At 44.6% G+C, this 12381-nt stretch overlaps 1 protein-coding gene across 1 annotated transcript in view; it reads left to right on the forward strand.

Moving 5' to 3' along the window:
• Nucleotides 1-1838: 1838 nt before the first annotated feature.
• Nucleotides 1839-12381, forward strand: part of JAKMIP2 (janus kinase and microtubule interacting protein 2) — a 387006-nt gene continuing 376463 nt past the window's right edge. Inside the window, exon 1 of the mRNA XM_069244668.1 lies at nucleotides 1839-2117. The gene's annotated coding sequence lies outside the window, so the exon portion shown is untranslated. The remainder of the gene's footprint in view (nucleotides 2118-12381) is intronic.

Consider the following 12381-nt stretch of genomic DNA (forward strand, 5'->3'; position numbering starts at 1 on the left):
ATTTGTGGATATTGTGTATGTGCTTCCTTGTGTCTTTGTTCCCAGCGTAATTCATTAATTTAATGTAGATGTCAGGAAATATTATGTATAAGTTTTGTTGTGATGACAGGTTTTGTTTTGGAGTATGGTATGAGTTGGGGGTAATGTATGGTTAAACTTTCTGTTTTTGTGTTATTTATGTCTTGAATGTGTAACGTTGTGGATGGTGGGAATGCCATTTGTTGAAGAATGCCTGAGGCGTCTGTGCCCTGACTGTCTCATGACTAGGCCTCTCTGACTGTATGTCCTGTTTGTATAAATGTTGCACGGCAACATTATAAGTGGGCAGAAGTGTGGTGGTGGTGCTTTTTCTGAACAGTTTGTTGCAGTTGCAGGTCTTTGATCAATGTCCATTGTCAGTCATAATCTAGTTGTCTCTTTTTTTGTTTGACATTGTGTGTGGGGAGCCTCATGTTTTGACCTAACCAGAGTTACTGTGATAGATAGTTGTTACCTTGGTATGTACGTGTGGGTGTTGAACAGTTTTTGTAGGTTGTTGGGTGAATGTGTAACCTAGATATGTTGGAGATTGATTAATTGTGAATGCCTGCTCCTGTCCCTGTGCAAGGGAATTAATGTGTGTTATATATAAGAAGGGGAGGTGTGTAGCATCCTGTGTGCCCCACTCGGTGTATTTCTGAGCTGGCGTTTGGAATGCGGAGAGGCAATTAAGTAACAGAATGTTGATATAGGTGGAATGGAAGCCGCAACATAGTTACAGTTGTTTTAATAGAGAACAGATATTTGTATGAATAGAGCTATGTACTTGAAAATGTACCTAAGGTTCTAAGGGGTCAATTAAAAAAATAGCTGCCTTCACTTGATTGACTCCTATTGAAGAACCGCCCTTAAGAATTAAAAATGCGTAAGATCATGTGAAGCCTGCGCAGTTCTGATGGTATGTCTCTGTCGTCATTGCCTATGCTTCTGTTTTCTGTCTCTCTCCCAAACAGGCAGCATCCTACTCCACCACTCCCCATATGCACAAATCCTATTAAAAAAAGATACGTGTGTGTTGGGGAGTGGGGGTCTAGTGCTTCGCTTAAGGTTGCAATGTAACTCGGTGCATGAGCTCTCCCATAATCTTAAAATGAGTGTGCTAGTACGGGATTAAAATACATTTTGTGGAAGTGGATGTGTTTTATTGCCTCAACAGGACAGTAAAGCAGCAGCATTAATAATATTGCATTAATATATCATTTATTGCCAAACGTCTGCGGTTCGCTGTTGTTGTAAATAACCTGGTGTAAATAACTATAGGCTCTCTGTGGCTCCATGTGTCCTTCTCGCAAGAACAAAAGGCGAAGAACGCTAAACGGTGTTCGGAACTAACATCTTAATTGAGCTCACAGTGCTGCGTTATCATCAAACGTTATATTTCGGCGTCACATTGAGCCTGATCCGATTCTATCAGATGCCAACATAGATTAACTCGCCAGCAGCTGGCACAAGTTGCCTTCCGGTCTTGGGTTTGAATCCTCGTTGAGCTGGCTTGGTCCTTCATTTTTCCGGATTCAACACATTGTGTAAAGCTCAGTTGAGTAGAGCTGAAGCCGCGATTTACAATGCCAAGAGACCTCCGGATAGTACACTGTGGCATGCGGTGTCAAAACTGAACACAGTGCAGTATTATAGCACGCCAGCGTGCTAGTGTGAGCAACCTGCAGTCTGAGGCTTGGCGCCGGGGCCTACAGTCGTGTAGTCTCCTTGGGAGGTGCTCAGCCTCCCACCCCTTTTACAGCTTCCGCTGCTGTCACAGTCTGTCTGCCAGAAATATCCGACTTCACCCCTTTTGTACCAAGTACAGTAGCTCAGACCTGGCTAGGAGGATGGACGTTGCCATGGGAACCGCCTGTTCCATCATAGAGATGGGGAGAGAGGCTGCCTTCCTTCCATGAGCTCACTGCATCTCTTCGGAGAGGAGGGGGCGGAGGGGCGGGTACCACTCTCTCTCCATCCTCAGCATCACCAGAGCACAGCTGCTGATGTTGGGCTCCGGGAAGCCGCAGCGGCAGCGGTCTCAAAATGGACTCGTGTTTCCAGTCTCCGGGCAGCCGCCTTTCCCGAACATCGACCTGGTAAGCGAAGGAAGGATCTTGTCGTTTTTCTTGCTTATCCACAACGCCTTTTCCCGTCCTCTTCGGAGCCTGCATGTGTGGTAGTTGGTGCCAGGGAGTGCCCTCGCCGTGGAGTGTTGGCCTCTGATGGCAAAAGGGAGATATCTGTACAGACTTATCCGTGAATTCACCTTGGCTTCCTTCTCGGCTTCCATGTGTACTGCAGGAATTCAGCTGGACCCTCTTTGGGTCTTTATATTCTATATGAACGAAACACTGCCATGGGGGCAGGGCCTGCTTACACCGTCTTCCGATAAGCCTTGCTGCAGAGCAAGCGCACAAAGTCCCCATCATAACGGTGTCTTGAGTATTTGTGTTTATCTTCTGTGATTAGCGTGAGATGTGTCCAGTGCTGTGCTCCTACACTTTCTCGTCAAGCACTGCACGTGATGGGAGCACAGCAGATGTACATTATTAATGCGTTAGGCATCCCCCCGGGTTGGCGTTTGACTGTGTCTTATTTTGCAGTGCTCTGGCCTGTGACGGGGCTCAGTGGGTCGACTGCCCGCTGCGTAAATGTGCGTGACCCGTACGTCACATACTTGAGTCCTAGTATGGTAACTAGGTCACTGGTTGGGACGCTAATAGGATAACTCAGCGCTTTGGGGGCCTGCAGCCTACATCTGTATTGTTCGAAGGTGGAAATTTCGAACCTCAGTCAGGTAACTGGGTTGAGTGACAATTTCGGAGATTATAGATCACAGATTCGAAGGACAACTCTGTGCATGAGCTATCAAATGTCGAAATCTGTGTGCATGTCACAAGTTCAAATGCTGCACTCTGCAACTGGTTCCTGACACTTTGTTTCCTGTAGTGAATGTTCTTGCTCGGTGGAGTTAGGTGAACTATTCTTTGATGAACATTAGAGGCGTTTGTTACCTGCCCACCGAAGGGTGCAAATGGGTGTATGAGAGGGGATTAACATGGACCGGGGCCGTGGGTCTTTGTCCTGGTTTTGTGTCCAGGCCCAAAGGGCGAATTTAGCAAAGCACCTTGAAGGAACATGGAGTGACCACTAAATCCATGACAAGTTGATTCTAAAGGTTACAAGGATGAGACCACTAGGTAGCCATACTGAAAGCAAGAATGCTTGTTCAGCAGGGCCACGTTCGATACGCCCCCGAAGTACGCACTTTTTGTACAAGAGATAAACTTTTGTAGTAGAGATCAGGTTTTTGGCCAAATGTTAGAGCGTGAAGCTAGAAAAACGGCATGGCGATTATTGTAGACTAGCAGATACCAACTTTGCTGCATTTTGAAGGATACTGCACTTCTTTCTCTGAGAGAGCCTGTTTCATGTGCTGTCTTAGTAATATATTTGTATCTGGTTTCATATTGTTCTCCAAACACACAGCTGTTTGTTATATTGTCATATTGTATATGTATTTCTCAGTGTGGTTTAATGCATGGCCACCATGTCTTCTCCATCACTTACTTGTGGTGTCCTGTTATGGACATTGGGGTATAGGAGTCCGGGTGTTTGCTCTCTTACTCTGTGTCAACGTGTCATTTTCAGAAGCGGTTCAGTCTGCACACATGCCATGCACACCCCTGGCCGCTATCACGAATAGAGCAACCAGGCACATAAGGGCAGAACAAATGCAACAGACACGTAGTGGCCTGCAAAATGAGGCTTCACAACAGCAGAACGGGACGACCTGGACATACAAAGGATTTAGCTGGCCTGGTTCGCTGTACAATTTCCTTCGATTTCAGCTTCAGCATTTATTGTTAAAGCAGGAACATTGTTTTTGTTTGCTATCCATAAATGAGGTAGATCCTATTTTCTAAAGGATAAATGCAGCAGCAGCAAAAAGCCAAGAAAAACATAACCACTTCTTGATCATAAAACACAACAATAACTCCCAGAGAAAGATTTTCGATCACTGAGACCATAAAATCACATTTTCCCCTTGGAAAAAAAATGTTTTGAGGATTGTTCCCAGTGTGGAGAGAACACTAAGTCTCTGTATAATGAGTAACAGAACCCTAACCAATTTTAGAATAACTTTCTTCTTTATCCAAAAAATTGGATTTACGTGGCCCCTATCAGTGGCACTGAAGCACTTGTCTACATAGGTAGCATGCTATGCAGTGTAGGGTGTGTGATTTGAAGTCTTGTTGGACCTGCCCTTTTTGCAGGGTCATCCACACACTTTTTGCCTCCTTCCTCCTATTTGTCTGACCTCTTGCTGTTGGCTCTAGGACTCTGAGCACTTTGTCACTGCCGATCAGTGCTAAGGCGCAGGTGCTCTCCCTTCTAAAGTTGGTATGATTGCCTTACACCTAATTGGCACATTTAATTTACATATAAGTCCCTTGTACAGTGGTATCCATATACCCAGAGCCTGTAAATTAAACGCTACTAGTGGGCCTACAGCGCTGCTTGCGCCACTCACAGAAGTAGTCTTTCAAACCTGTCTCAGGCCTGCTAGCACAGGGCCTATATGCACAGTTTACTGCCACAGGGACCTGGCATCTAAATTTTCTTGCCAGGCTCAGAACACCCCTTTTACTACATGTAAGTCACCCCTAAGGTATGCCCTAGCTAGCCCTATGGGCAGGGTGCTATGTATGTAGGATGCAGGACATGTGCCTGGTTGGGTGGCCTGTCCTGCCAGTGACAAACAGCCTATTTGGTTTCTTACTGCTGTGAGTGCTGCCTTGCTCACAGGATTGCATTGGAAATATCCTGCCTTATGTCTAGGTGGTATTGTCTGATTTATGAGGGGTAGGGTAGGCATGCTTGTTATGGTTGTAATGGTAGTGAGAAATGCTGTTTACTGGTGTAGGTGGATTTTTTATTACCATCATAGAAATGCCACTTCTAGAAAGTGAGCATTTCTCTGTGCGTATGACTCTGGTGTTTTGCAGCTTGACTCCAATCTATGTCTGGGGCAGAGTGACAGCTGGGCTTTGTGCATATTTTTCAGACAGCCTGTACACAGGGAGGGTGGAGGTGTCACAGAGGAGCATCTGCATATTGAATGGTCTTCCTGGACTTAGAGAAGTAAAGGCTGTGCCATGGCCTCAACACAAATGGCTCGTTTACCACCAACGGATGTCTGGGGCCTGTGCTGGAGGAGAGAGGGGACACTCCTAGAACCATTTGTAACTGGTTGGAACCTCTTCTCCCCCTCTTTGAAATTGCTTTGCAAAACTCAGTATAAGTACAGAGGATTTTCCCCATGTAGAGTGCATAAGAAACATACTTGGAAATGGACACAGAATGCTGCTGGAGGTACTTATCACCTTGGACTGCTGCTGCTGTGCTGACCTGTGGGTCACTAGGAGGAACTGCCACTGACCGCATTCCCCTTGTGTTGGCTTGTCTGGGCCCTGCCACTCTGTGTCCCCTTGTGTGTTAGAGGCTGGGTGCTGTGCTCGTGCCCTCTGCAACCGTTAGCTTCCCAGCGCAAGGACAATGCTGTGTTGGAAGTCCCCTGTGTTGGATTTAAGCACCTGGTGAGCACTTTTCTTTATTTGCTACAGCGCCTTCACTGCACCTTGTCTTATTTTCTGCAGTGCCTGGAGAATGCTTTATTATTGCCGCTGAGAGGTATCACCGGCGTGACCAGGGCAGTTCGACTGATTTGTAAAGAGTGCAATGCGCACCTCCCATCAGTGCCCCAGGGGACAAGAGCACGCAGGAGCGTGTCCCGGAGGCAGCAGCAGGAACTGCTTCCTGAGATAGTCACTGCCTTGGCTGCAATGGTGAACTTTTATTGAGGGGAGCTTGTGCCTCTGTTCAGGTGTGGGCACTGGTGGCATGAAGGTGGAGCATCGGGGACCCCCCAGCGTGGTGAGAGTACTCCCATCCCGGTCTCCAGTGAAGCGCAGAGTGCCGGTCGGTGCATTTGCACCACTGCCAGCAGGCGTAAGAGCCCCCATCCATAAGGAGTGAACTCTCTGGGCCACCCAGCTGTGGCCTAACCCTCTCGGCCTGAAGGTAGGAGCCGCCTGGGATTCCCTGCGACATTAAAAGGCAGGGGCGGGTGGCCGTGGTATTACGGAGCGAGAAGTAGGGAGATCGGGAGAGATCTCCCCTGCCGGAGAGGAAGAGTTCCCAGTACAGCTTGCGGGAAGGGGATCATCGACGAAGGTCCCATACCCTGCGGAGCCAGTTTTGGTCTGTTTTCATTATAGAAGGAGTGCAGGAGCTCCTATATGAAACACAGAGAACTTGACCTGGGCCAGAAAGGAATGTTTCCTTATGTACATTCGTGATGGTGTTGGCATCTCTGATCATGTGCTCCCCTGATATGTGCATTTAGGTGGGTGATAACGAGGATTTACCATTCAGAAAATGTTTCACTTTTGGCAGAAATTCATGATACAGTCCTGGCATTCTTAAGAAGGTGTTTCTTCTACGATATGTGCAATCACGATGGTTCATTTATGACAATGTCCTGGCATTTTGGGGTAACATATGCTTACTAGGACGTGTATTGTTGGTAACGTATTCATTATGACGTGCATTTTTAGTGATGATAATGTTCTCCTGACTACTGCTCATGTTGCAGAATAACCAGTAACCTATATGTTTTATGCGACTACTGCTGGCTGTAGCAGAGTAATAGTACTGTGTAATGTTCTCACAACTGCTTGCGTAGCGGGGGATTACTGACATTTTGTGTTTGGTCTACTGATGTGTACAACACGGTTGTTTTACATAACATAGTATTGTGTTTCCTTTGTGGTGGGGATAGTGCGTCACATGTGTTGTGTGTTTTGTGCAAGCGCTTTACACATTGCCTCTGGGATAGGCCTGAATGCTCGTGCCGAGCTACCAAGCGGGTGAGCATGGGTTATTTTGGGTGTGTAACTCCCTCACCCTGGCTAGAGGGGTTTGGTTCTGCCTGACTTAGGTTTATACCCTAGCCAACCAGAAACCCCATTTCTTACAAATCTGTTGTCTTTGTTTTATCCCGTGTGGGAAGTGTTTCCTTGTGTTTAGCACTGTGATGGATGAAGAAACATGAGAAACAGGAATGCAGTTTATGGTTTTCAGTAAGTTGGCAGCTTTGAGCAGCTCTTCAAGTCTCTTTACAATTATTCTTATGTTCATAATCCACTTAGCTGGAAAATGCATTTGGTTGTCGATTCTGAGCTATTTTGTTTAATGTTTATGGTCCTGTGCAGGCATGAGCAGAACAGAGAAAAGGTGGTGAGAACTGCTGAGATGGATATTGTTACATTTTTAATATCATCCATTATCTGACTGTAACTGTGAGATGTCAAGAAGTGGTCATAGTTTGTAGCTAGTTGGGACCTCCAGTGGTGAGGTATATTAAAACCCCCCTTTGGCCAATGGCATGTTGAACAACTGTTCCGTTTTTCTGCATTTCTTCAGTTGGTAATGGGTGGCTTACTCCTGTGGATTAGTACAATACTGAGTGATGGATATGGCCCATAGCAGTTTTGGCGGGTGCAAGTGTAAGAGTGTCAAGCAGTAACTGGTCATTTTCATGGTTTCATTTTAATGTGGGTTGCATATATTACACTGAATTACAATTGCATTTACATAGCAGTTATTGAGGAGGCGCCGAAGTTCTTTACACCGGGCAGCACGCTGCTCAGCAACCCAGTGTTAGTGGGGTTTTTTGTGGGTTACTGGGGTTAATCTCACACTCTTAAGGAAACCACGCCTTTCATTTATTCCAGTTTCTCTGTGAGGGGTTAAATTAATAGGAGGTAGGTGTGATAGGATGTGAGTATGTGAATTCATGCTTTGGTTTGTAGTATTAATAGATGAGCTACAGGAGATTAGGTATTGTTAGGTGGCAGGGGTATGCTTTTTAAAGAAGGGGTTGTGATTTTTGAGATGTGGTGAGGGCAAATGCAGAGATCCAATAATAGGAACTAAGGCATACATGCACCTAAGAGTGGGCTGTGTTGTGAGTGGATACAAGCAGAGATTTAGAAAGGAAGGAGAGATTCATTTGGAAGACAAATGAGAGCTGACATTCAAACGTTTTTTAAGTCAAGGTGAGTTTTCATTCAGGATTTTTAGGAGTATTGTGGACTTTTTTTAGATAGGATGCAAAACTGTAGAATGAAACAACATTATTTGCAAATGTTGCAATATACCTCTAGGCACATCCAGGCAATGAGAACATCAGCGCACAAACCCCACCATCACCCATGTGTAAATAGAATGAAAATAAATATGGTTTAATTCTCCTACAAACTAGGATGGGAGGAAACTGCAAAACCAGGACGTTTGTATTTTGAATGTTTGTGGTAGAGTTGGTCCTTCTTTGTTTCTCTGTTGGTGCACGCCAAGATGGAGGAAATAGTTTGTTTTAGTGAGTCTGTGTAATATAATGCCTCTCAGTGCAGGCAGCATGGTAGCTGTTCCCAAACTGGAGAACCCACAACCCACGCACAATGAATTGTGAGATCCTACATCTGGCTGTCATTCGGCCCCCCTGCAGCAGCAATCATATTGGAAAGGTTCTGTCCAGAAATCTCCTCAATGAACATCTATGTGTGTTATATCTTGCTGAACAGGCAAAATATCTTCACTACTAGATCAAACACTCGGAATTTCTTCTGTTTAATCGCAAAGTATTTTCTGGATGTAGATTTTCTTGTGTCTAAATTATTTTTATTATGCACGCCACACTGCCATTTTGCTGTAAACAACAGTTCTTATCATCCAATGTATTAAAATCCCATTTACAAAACTCGGAAGAAAGGAAAAGTGAGCTGACTTTGTTTGGACTCAGACACGTGACTATAGGAAACCAGTTGGAAAATTAACTAATTTCAGATGGGTCTGGCTTATCATTCTGACAAGCATTTCCTTCAATGGGAGTATCTGTATAAATGTGGGAACAATGGTTGGCTCAGTCAGCTATCTCAGCAATGTCCAGGACTGGAAACAGCGTCATTAATGACCTGGATGGACTGCATAACTCTACATGTTTTGGACTAGTCTGAGTTGAGGTCAGATTCACTGAGCCCTCATAGGAGTGACTATTGAAGTGTTTTTACTCTGTGACATGACCTTTGGCTGCTTGAAAGGTTGTTTCTTAAGTGCGGATATCTCTATCAATAACGCGTAGGTACTAGAATTTTACTCAGCAGTAATTAAGAGGTGTTCTAGTTTCTGAGTCTACTATGATTTGCATCAGTTGGAATGGAGCCCAGGTCGCACCTCCACAGGTTATGCAGAAGGAGATCTGCTGTAGTGTCTATTGATTAGAACCTGCTGGTTCACCTCCTTTCGTTGGTGCCCCAAAATAAGCTACCAAGTAAATAAACATGTCTTGTGAGTGTGCAACCTGTAGGAATAACTGTTCATTATTGATGTATTAAGCCATACAGCATTCACCATCTCTGATATTGCCAAGAAGGAAGATTTGGAGGTGAAGGCGCACGGGTGACAATGCGTAATTTGTTTAAATAAGATGCATATGGCCTGCCCCTTCTGCTCTGGTTGCCGAATACCGAAGCTATCCAGTTTTGATTCAATCTCCTGCTTCTTTCTTAAACCATTTCACACTCCCTCTCTTTTTACCTCCTGTGTGTTCTTTTTCATCCCAACACTCTCCCTGCCATGGTTTTCCTATTTTTCTTTTCATCCTTTTCAATTTTTGACCTTTCCCTTCTTTGCCTTGAGCAAATTCTTATGGTGAAAAATTAACCTCAGTCCGGAAAAATGAGTGTCGGTAACCACCACTCAGAACCACAGACAAAACACATTAGAGAATGCGCAGTACATAGATCGAACACAGTTTAAACATTCCATATCGTTGGGTATCAGCAAGTCACAACAACACACTTGATGACAAACAACACTTACAACTCTTTACACATCCTGAGGCAGTGCCATGTGGATACGATTGGTACTTGAATGTGGACATGCACACAATATGTTTTGATTAGAATACATAAAACACCCAAAAGGGCGTATTATTCTGAGCATTCAGCACACACAGAGCAAATCTCGGCTGTTCCATTTAGATGGTTATCACCGAGCTCACTACAGTACCACCTACAATGGTAAACAATCACAACCTCCAAAAGAGCACATTAGACAGAACATCAGACTTATATTCATCCAGCGCGGATGCACCATATAGTTGGACCTCACCCAGCCCACTGCAGCACTCAACATTTCATAAAGCAACATTGCTCTCAAGAATAACACAAACACACTACATCAATGCACATCCAAAATCCAACAGCTAGACTAATGTAAAGAGAAACTGGATACTCATACAAGCCACCATCGTCTGTTACGCCATACTCATAATATAAGCCGGGCACTGCACGTACCACTTTTTCAGGTACCAGATACCATTTACCCATGGTGGTAAAGATTTCCTGAAGGACACTCGAAATAGCATGACAAGCAAGCAGATACATAATATTGGTCCTGAGTTAGAATTGAGTGATGGTATGCTTTTGCTGCTTGCATTTGACGGGACAACCTAACAATGGCAAAGGTGAGTTTGCCGATGCTCTCCTCTTTCCAGGTCATTGGTACTCCACTGTGATAGAAAGTTTGCCGCCCATGCTCTTTTGATTCTATGCATATTTTGGTCCGGCAGTAAATGGCAAACTCAGAGGAGGTGAAGTGGAGGTTGAGCCAAGGGTCAGTACGACACCATTATTATAGTTGCAATAAAGATGGGAATATCTAGACAGATTGGTTATTTTGTATAAAAGAAAAATATTTTATTAATACTTGAAGACGTCTAAATATATCCATTGAAATAGTAATCAGAGATTGAAAATCACACTGATTGAATATCTCAACAAAATTGCACTGAAATGTAGTTGCAAATGGGGCACCACAGTCACACACAGTGTATACTGCTCAGAATCACTAACTAATTAATCGTGAACGTTGTGTTGTTTGAAAAACAAGAACAATCTTGGGGATTGCAGTTCTCCTTCTGAAACACATCAATGCTTAGAATACTGTTCATGGTCACTAATTGATTGCAAACACAAGACATCTTGCAAAAAAAAAACTAGGGTGGGCAGTACTCAAGGAATTTCACGGTGCAGAATTCCGAGGAGGTGCTGGAAAAATCTGCAAGATTTTACGGTGGAATCGGCACGACGAGTTGTTTGCACTGAGTCTTAGTGCCAGAAACCCTTTCCGCACTGTAAAATCAGCACACATAGCACCAAATGGCCAGCCAGAGCTTTCTTCTGCTCGCGTAGGTTTTCTACTTGGCTACAACTTTCTTAGCATGAATGGTTGCGACCTGCTGCGAATGCCTGCATTGAGAATTCTTGCAGGGAGGCATTCTAGCACCTGAAAATTGCATTAGGGAACACAAATTCTCTCTTGTCAACTTAATGTTGGTGAGCCATGCATGAGAAAAACTCTGCCATGTGGCTGTCGGCAGAGTTTTGCCAGAACTCTGAGCTCCAAGTGGAGTGGGAAAAACTTCACAAACTCTGCCGGCGTCGCTGATTTTTTTGCCCACCTCTAAAACAAAACTCAATACAACTGTTGCAGAAATGGGGGAAAACTATTCATTCAAGTGCCTTAGTTATGACAGCTAGAAGAAACAATTCAGTAAATACACTGATCGCCTGGTTTACGGTTAGAGTCTGACTTTTCCAAGAAAAGGGAATACATTTTGTAACCCAGAAGGCCTACCAACACCAGGTAAATGGCATTATATTCTGGGATACCAATAACTGTTTTGAAGGTCCAGTATAAGCCACATGATGGTTAACAGTGCACAACTGGGGTGTCAGGCCACAGACATATGGGTACACATTGGAATCACACAGGCTTTCTTTAGCTGTCCACATCCGGTCAGCTCAGAGGCTGAAAAGGTACCAGGCCTCTGTCCGACATGGGACATCCATTGTGGCTGAAACACACTTATTTTGGCATCAGGGCACCAAAGCCAATGATCACACTGTGCTCACACTTCACCATGTAGAGGCAAGTGGGAAAAGAAAAGGAAACGTAAGGGAAGTCCCACAGAGGCGAACAAAGCAAAATGTTGGTGCATGGACAAATTGTGCTCACCAGACTTATTGGCACTTGCAGATAGCTGTTTATTTGACAGCCATCTTCTAGAGAGAGATTGTTGGTGTGAAGTGTCCATGTCTCTGGACAGATTAGGCTGGCTAGAGGGTTTCATGCTGGCAAGATCAATACAATGGCTAGACAGCATTCAGTATGACTTAAGGCTTAGTTTCAGCCACGAGGAGTCAGGCACCTTGGAGCTCCAAATTTAGGAAG

The sequence above is a fragment of the Pleurodeles waltl genome, chromosome 7 (assembly GCF_031143425.1).
Source record: "Pleurodeles waltl isolate 20211129_DDA chromosome 7, aPleWal1.hap1.20221129, whole genome shotgun sequence".
NCBI classification, from domain to species: domain Eukaryota; kingdom Metazoa; phylum Chordata; class Amphibia; order Caudata; family Salamandridae; genus Pleurodeles; species Pleurodeles waltl.